Raw genomic sequence first — 8,421 nt, 5'->3', positions numbered from 1 at the left:
ATTAAACATTCATTAGCCTCACCTCAGGTATAGGTGTCCTTGTTTACATATTTTAGATTTGCATACACATGCCCTGAACAAGATTTTAAAAATGTTTATGACCCTATGACCACCTTAATTATGAATCCCCAGGTAGATATTTGTGAAATCCTTACCCAGTGTGGCTTTCCCCCCTCTACCAGGTTTTTAAGCAGTTCAGTATACAAGGTGACACTAAGATAAGACAAGTGAAGTTTCAGTGTGGGTGCCTCCATCTTCCTCCTGTGATTCCTGATCTCATGGCTGCCAAAGCCAGAAGAGACCTGGGGTAAAATGCTTGGTCATGGGGAAGGCTGTTGTGGTTGGCCTGGCAGTTGGGGAAAGAAGAAGGCTTCAATTTTTCACAATGAATGACATTCTCATTCTCTAATGTATGGTCTTAACCCACTGTTTGAGAATTGTGTTTCACAGAGAGACCCTCCCCCCCAGACCAAAAGATATTTAATTCTTTGATAAGGTTTTTGTGAATATTCGTGTGGAAATCCTCCATGTGATCCTGGGATAAGGCTGCACCACTGGAGGTGTGTAATCTGTCACCTGGCCTTTGGGCTTGGTGAAATCTTCACTAGTTTTTGTTAGTACCAGATATTTTCCAATAGGTCACCAAAATTCCAGCAGTGATGGGCAGAGATGGATGCACAGGGAGGAACCTTATAGATGATATCCAGTTCTTCAGTGGAGATCTGATCAATCTTATTTAACACATAGATACAAAGGATATAGATTCTGTTTCCTTCCACCATGTCAATGAGGTCATCTACTGTGGCATCACTATGCAGAGCCACGCCGGCATTACTAATTTTATATTCAGCCAGAATGCTCTTCACAATTTCAGCCTCCAGCTCACTTTGACGGCAAGTGACAGTGTGATTGATGCCTCCCTTATCCTTCTTCTTAAAGCCAATGTTAGGGGGTTTGCTGTTCAAGTGAATGCTAAAGACTTTCAGCTTGTTTTCAATGATCTTCTCATGTCCCAGTGGTTTCAGGACATCCAGAACAATCAGGATCAAGTTACACACTCAGGCCACTGCAATGACTTCCTTTACTTTTTCCATTCTTGGCACCTTCACTGATAGCTGGGAGATCCAGAAGCTGGGTCTTGGCACCTTTGTATCTGATTACACCAGGAACTCTGGTGAGAGTAGTGAACTCAGGCTGTCATGTTGAAATACACCACTGCCAGGTTACTGAGCAGTGTTGACTTCTCTACAGATGGAAAATCCACAAACCCAGTATTTGAGCATCACCTGCTTGGCCACATCAAAATCTCCTAGCCCACTACCACCACCTTCTGGAGTAATGAGTTCTCTGCAAAGCTTAGAAAGGCAAGCCTTAATCAGGCTTATGTGGTGTGCAGTGGCCTTGTTTTTCTTGAGTCTGAGCCATCTCAGCTTCAATCTCTGTGATCTTGGTTAAAGTGCCACTCCTGGTGGTGAATCCCAGGGGGTGCAGTGGTCTCTATACCGTCTCCTGTCACACACCTGATGCAGATTAGCCAGTTCCATCAGGTGCTAATGCAATGCACAGACGAGGTACTTTCTCCTTCTAGTGAGAGATCCACCTGTGATGCTTACGGAGACACGGTGTGGAGCATTCTCCTCCCCCGCCCCCCCAGCCAACTCCCCATTTTTTTTTAAATTGTTTTTTGTTTTTTTGTCATTTCTTTATGGGGGAAGGGGATGCATCATTCACTATGGAGCTTGGTGCTGGCCCCTATGTGCACACAGATTTGTATTGCTGAACTCTGCACACTGAATAAAACAAAGCAGAAAGATGAGTTTATTCAAGGGTTTTGACCTGCAAACCGGGAAACCCAAGGCTATGGGAGCTGTGAGTTCCGAGTTGCTCACAGACTAAAGAGGTTTAAAAAAAAATGTATTTATTTGAGAGAGCGAGAGAGCACGTGAATGGGGGGAGGGGTAGAGAAAGAGAGAGAGACTCCTGGAGGGGCAGGGAGGCGGTGTGGGCTCCATCCCAGGACCCTCACTCAGGTCATGAGCTGAGGCGAAATCAAGAATTGGTCGCTTAACTGACTGAGCCACCCGGGTGCCCCCAGACTAAAGGGTTTTAATAAGGCAAATGCAGAATATATTTGACTTTTTCAGCTGACTGCCCAGTGGTCTTCTTCCTTATTTGGATCAGGGTAGCCCAGTCAGTGGAACAAGGAAGTCCCAAGATGACAAAACAGACTTGGTGTTTGGGGATTGGCTGGCGTCCTTCGCTGATTTTTGAGAAGATCTGTAAATTTCTGTAACTTAGGTAAGTTTGTTTTGTTTTTCTTAGATGGGACTGTACTGCCAACTCCATCTTGTCCTTGATACATGTGACCCCACTTCTGTTTTAGTTCTACAGCACACACACGTGTGTATACACATCCGCAGGAGGCCGGGGCTCTGACGGGTTGAGGAGCTCCAGCTCTTTTGTAAATGAGGGTATTGGAAAGAGGCTGATTCTAACAGATGGGTGGCTGTACCCCTACCCTGGTGGGAAGCCAGCTCTGTCTGCATGACTGGATAAAGCACTGGGGGTTGGGTGGGAGTGGGGGTAACTAGATGGTGAGAGGAGCTCAGGTGGACATAGCATCGCTCCCACCCCGTCGTGGACTGGTGGCCAGGTCTAGCCCTGCCCCTGACGTAGGTCACTGGGCTCTGTGGGGACAGGGCCTGAAGACTCCAAGGGCTCCATGGGACCACTCCTTGGGCTCTTCACCATGCCATACTTGTCAGAGTCCTCGACTCTTCATCTTTCATAATTTATATTAATCAAATGTTTGGGGGAGAGGAATGAGAAATTGAATCATTTATTATAAATGATTAATAGCAACTTGGCAGAGTGATGTGAATCATACTGCTGTCCCTTTCACTCTTTCTCCTCTAGGCTGTAGTGTATAGAAAGCAGACACTAAAGTGGTGATTTAGCAACTGCCACATTATGTGATTTGAGATATGATGGAAAAAGGAAAGGTTACAGAATTTAAAGTAGGGAAACACTAACAATTTGGGTTTTTTTTAAGAAGTTTTTATTCTAAAAATTGTGGGGTTTTAAATTTGTAGTTAATACTAGAGAAGAGTTTGAATTTTGTTATGAAAGGGACAGTTTATTCACATAGAGAAAAGGGTGTATTGATTAGTAGGAGTTACTATGTGGTGATTTAGAATAAATTTTGCCAAAAAAACCCCCTTAATTTCAGGATTTGGAAGGGTTTGGGTGGTATACCAGAAACAATGTAACGTGTTCTTAGCTAATCACTTAACAGTTTTTTAAGACATGCTTGAGGGCAAAATAGAGACATGCAGACAAGATGATTCTAAAGATGAGCAAACTTTTAGTTGTTACAAAAATGTAACTGAAGATTCCTACATAGCAGTTGCACAAATAATTGGCACAATTCTGTTTGAAATTTAGTAATGGCTTAGAACACAGAGGCATACTTATAAAACTAATTAACATTCATCTAGCAGTGCTAAATTAATAGCTAATGTAATCTGGAGTAGAATCAGAATTCAGAAATATCTCTAAGAATTGGAAATAATGGGCTCGATTTGATAAGAAAGTATATCAAATGTGTAGAATAGACAAATTCATAGAGACAGAAAGTAGATTAATGGTTACTAGGGCCTGGGGGAAGTGGGCAATGGAGGGTGATTACTAATGAATAGTTTCTATTTGGAGTGATGACATGTTCTGGAATTAGTTAAGGGTAATGGTTGCATAATTTTGTGAATATTCTAAAACCTACTAAATGTACACCTTAAAAGGGTGAATTTTATGGTAAGTGAATTATATCTCAATAAAAAGTTTAAAAAGACATTTATGGCTAATAAACTAGGAATAGAACAAAAACTTATGAAAAACAGAAGGAAACTGAACACAGTAAAGAGTTTTTATCTTGCACAGGTAGCCAGGTAAGACTAGTTGCATTCAAAGTAACTTATGAGTTAAAAAATGAATAAAAATAAAAGTAGTTATTATCTCCATTATTGTTTGGCATTGTTTTAGATATTCTAACCAGGACATATGTTTTAAATATTCTAACAGGATATATATCATATTTAAATACTGGAAAAGAGAAGGCAATGCTATATTTAATGCAGATGATTTGATTATCTGCAGAGAACACACAAAGGATTTAAAATGAAAACATTTATTTTTATTTTATTTTATTTAAGCATAGTTGACACACAATGTTACATTAGTTTCAGGTGTACAACATAGTGATTTGACAAGTCTATACATTATGCTGTGCTCACCAGAAGTGTAGCTACCATTTGTCACCTTGCAACACTATTACAATACCGTTGACTATATCCCTTATGTTGCAGCTTTCATCCCCATGACTTACTCGTTCAAAATGAAAACATTTAAATTTGAAATTGAAAGAATTCAAAAAGGTGGACGGATAGAAAAAGAATTGTTTTAAAAAAAAATCAACAGCTTTCCTATATGTTATAAACAAACCAGCATAACAGAATATCAAATGGAAAAGAGAGCTCATTCACAATAACTGTCTAAATAATAAAATACTCAGGAGTTAAATTCATAAGATATGTGCAAAGATGAAACCCTTATATGGGTCTCAGAGATGGATAATTGTAGGAAATTGATTGAAAACAATTTCAATCAGAAGTTGTTACAGAATTTTTGGTACAGAATTGGTACAGAATTTTTCTAGGTAGAGAAAATATTTTTTAGGTAGAGAATCCAAAACTTCTATCAGATTTATAAATGGCTTTAAGAAACGAGAAAGTTTACATAACCCTGTCCAGTAAGCAGCAGTGTCTATAATAGTTTAATAAGAATACATTGAGAAAGAGGTAGAAGAATAGGTGATAGATAAACAAGTGGCAATAGACAGATAAATGGAGGCATATAGAAAATCAAAAACTCAGGAACTAGTATATTTAAGTATTTGGTTTGTGATAAAGGTGACATCTCAAATAGTAGAAAAAATGAATTATTAAATGATTTCCAAGAAAATTATTTAGAAAAAAAATGTATTTTCTATTTCTTCCCATACACCAAATTTCAGATTTATTTAAGAGTTTCTATAAAAATTAAACCTTAAAAAAGTATTGGAAGAAAATATAGGTTAATTTTTATGTAATGTATGTCTTGAAGAAGGCCTCCAGTCATTATTAAGAAATGAATATTCTTTTGAATACAGGAAAATACAGGAACTTTACATAGGGTGTAAAAGGCAAATAACAAATTGGAAAAGCACTGCAATATATATGACAAGGTTTAATGTCCTCAATACAGAATACTCTCTAAAACACTTCAAAGAGAAAGATCAAAAGAAAAATGATCAAAGGCCAAGAAAAAGCAATTTCTAAGAATACAAATAACCAGTAGACATATAAAATGTTCAAATGTACTAGTAATTGAAGAAATTTGAATTTAAATAACAATAATATATTGGCTAATATTAAGAAGTCTGATAATACCCAGTTTTTAAGCTGGAGTTAGGAACAGACTTTTCCATTCATAGACTGGTGATCAGGGTCTAAATTGCCATCATGTTTCTGAATGACAATTTGCCAGTATCTATCAAAAGCCTTAGAAATGTGGGTAAACTTTGACCCAGTAATCACTGTTCTCAGAATATACCCTAGGGAAATCATTATGTAAATGCCCACAAATGAATATTTGAGAAATATTTCTGCAGCATTTTTTATAATGGGGGAAATTTTAAACAGTATCAAGTAGGTTAAATGAATTATGGCCATAGTAATTTCCCCAAATCATCATAAAAATATTTCCAGTCCCACATGCTTTTCCTTAACCTTGTCCCTCCCCTGTTTGCAGTTGGAGTCTGTTTTGCCTCCCCCTGGACCTGGGTAGGACTTTGTGGCTTTCTCATTGAATAGAATATGCTGAAAGTGATGTTTAAAGGCAATATGACTTTCCATCTGGTTCTGTCTCTTTTAGAACTTTTCTCCCTCAAAACCCTGTTTGTTGTGTTTCCATGTTGTGAGAAAGCCCAGACTACATGGCAAGGTCACCTGTAGGTGTTCTAATAGAAAGTCAGCATCTAGTATTCATGTAAGTGAGTGAGATTTCAGATAAAACCAGCCTCCAGCCTTTGAGCCACTACAGCTGATTCTAAGTAGAGCAGACAAGTCTGTTGAGTTCTTCTAAACCGTAGATTTGAGAGCAAAAGAAAGACTGTTGTTTTAAGTCACTACATTTTGAAGTGGTTTCTTACATGGCCATAGTACCTTGAACATTGTTGTTATATCTAAAACCGGAATATTGTGAAGCCATTTCACACAAAAATATAGATGAATAAATATGTATCTTAAAAATTTAAAGACATTTACAAAGTTACAGCTTGGAAAACGTTCATAAGATCATAGAATATATATAATTACATATTGTATGTGTGCACAAAAAATGCACATAAATATCCAACAGCCAGCATATGTATGCATAGAAAAAGAGGTTGACAAAATATTTACCAAAATGGAAATGCTGGTTATCTTCAAATGTTTGGAATAAAGGGATGATTTATACTTAATTTTTATTCTTGCTCATTTTGCTTACTTGCTATATTTTCTAATTTTTCTTAAAGTGGACATTGATCATTTGTTCAATAAGGATGAAACAAATTTGGACTTAAATTAATCAACTGATGAAATACAAAATATGGATGAGCCTGGCTCAATAGCTGTTCTTAGAAAAAGACCGGAGTTTTAGTTGATTACAAATTCAAAATCAGCCAAAAGTGTTCTGTAACTGCCAAAGCGTTAATGCAAAATTAGGCAGCAATTACAAAATTCAAGAATCCAAAGCACTGGAGGCCATAGTCCTATTATATGACACACTGAACAAATTAGACTTTGAGGTATCACAGTTTAAGAAGAACTGCAACTGCATTTCTTCCAGAAGGGACTGACCCTGATGGTGGTAAGTTCTGAAAGAGGGTTATGAGGCATAGTAGAAACATCAGGGAATCCTGTTGTGTTAGGAAAGAAAAAAAAGACTAACAGATACAGGTATGGAGAAGTAGGGTTAGACTTCATCTGGATAATTTTAGAGAGCAAGAATTAAACAATAAATGAAAACCTCAAAGAGATTCAGCTCAGTTGAAGACAATACTTTCAGTTAAATTGAGATATTCAAAAATTAACAAAAGAATGTAGTGAATCCTCCTCTCCTCCAGGTTCCTGGATGTCAGGATGTTTAGATGAGAACTCTGTACTTCATGAGGGGGTCTTCTGGGGTATCATTTAAAGTCCTGTTCCTGCCCAAATCTACAAGAGTCTCAGTCATAGGATCAGAGCCCCAACAATACACTCTCTGGGCAGGATTCTGTAAAGTCACTCGTTAGCATACCTTTTTCTAACAGGATAGCTTTCTGAATTCCCAATCTCTGCTAATTAGTACAGCTGAGCTAAGTTTGGTGGTGATTTTTCTCAGAATTAAGGATTCCTATTTCTGAAGATGATGTGTGTTTTTAATTAAGTCTCCTCATTAAAACTTTCTAGCTTTGATTGTCAGTGTCTGTCTCCATGCAGCACATAATAGATATTTGGCCATTTCTTATTTAATCTGATTAATGCAGAAAGCTCATCTTAGTCATTCAGCCCCACAAAGTGAATTTAAAGCTTTTGTTTCCCAGATAGGCTGAGTGTAGATCTGTTTCTTATGTACTTCTTTTAAGTGGGGTTCGTGACACACCTTAAAATTCTGGTTAGCTACAGAGAGAAGATTTTATCAAGTTGTTTGAAGAAAAAAGATATATTTTTTTCTCTATCAGCAATTATGAGAAAACAATTTAAGTGGAGCATTTGAAAGAAAAATAATTTTTTATTAAAAAAGGAAGAAGAAAATAAACTCTATGAGTTTTGTTAAGACCCATGCAATTTTCCTATCATGAGAATCCTCGCCCCTGGCCCTGCCCTCTCACTCATGTTTAGCTAGCACTGATGGATTTCAGGAGGTCTGTATTTATAATAAAACACCACGCTACCTTACCTTGCTAAAGCATATGCACAGGTCTCTAAACACTTGATATTTGGACCAAATGGTCTGCCTCCATTACCTCCTTCCATAGCTCTCCTTTGGTCTTGCAAACAGGAGGTGATGAGTGGGTTATGAAATAAGAGCATATTTCCAGAAAATACATGGTCCCCTTCTTTTGGCTTTCATCTAGATACATTCAAGTAACTGGACCCAGGATGTGGCATTGAAAGGGGGATTTTATGGTACTTACAAAATAATCAAATTTCATTTGTTAACTGTACCTAAAATGAACATAGGCAGTTCCTAATAATATAATTCAAACAAAATCTTCCATAATAATAATAGCAGAGAAACTCTGTGTATAAAATTCAGGAGAAGATAAAGTTATGTTATAGATATTTAAATATTCCATTTACT

The 8,421-nt window shown here is 37.4% G+C and overlaps 1 pseudogene; it reads right to left on the bottom strand.

The window, feature by feature from the left end:
* Positions 1-235: 235 nt before the first annotated feature.
* Positions 236-8,150, bottom strand: LOC116630616 (annotated as a pseudogene).
* Between the last annotated feature and the right edge of the window lie 271 nt (positions 8,151-8,421).

Source organism: Phoca vitulina, unplaced genomic scaffold (genome assembly GCF_004348235.1).
Source record: "Phoca vitulina isolate PV1807 unplaced genomic scaffold, GSC_HSeal_1.0 scaffold4, whole genome shotgun sequence".
NCBI classification, from domain to species: Eukaryota; Metazoa; Chordata; class Mammalia; order Carnivora; family Phocidae; genus Phoca; species Phoca vitulina.
This window is presented reverse-complemented; position numbering and strand designations above follow the sequence as displayed.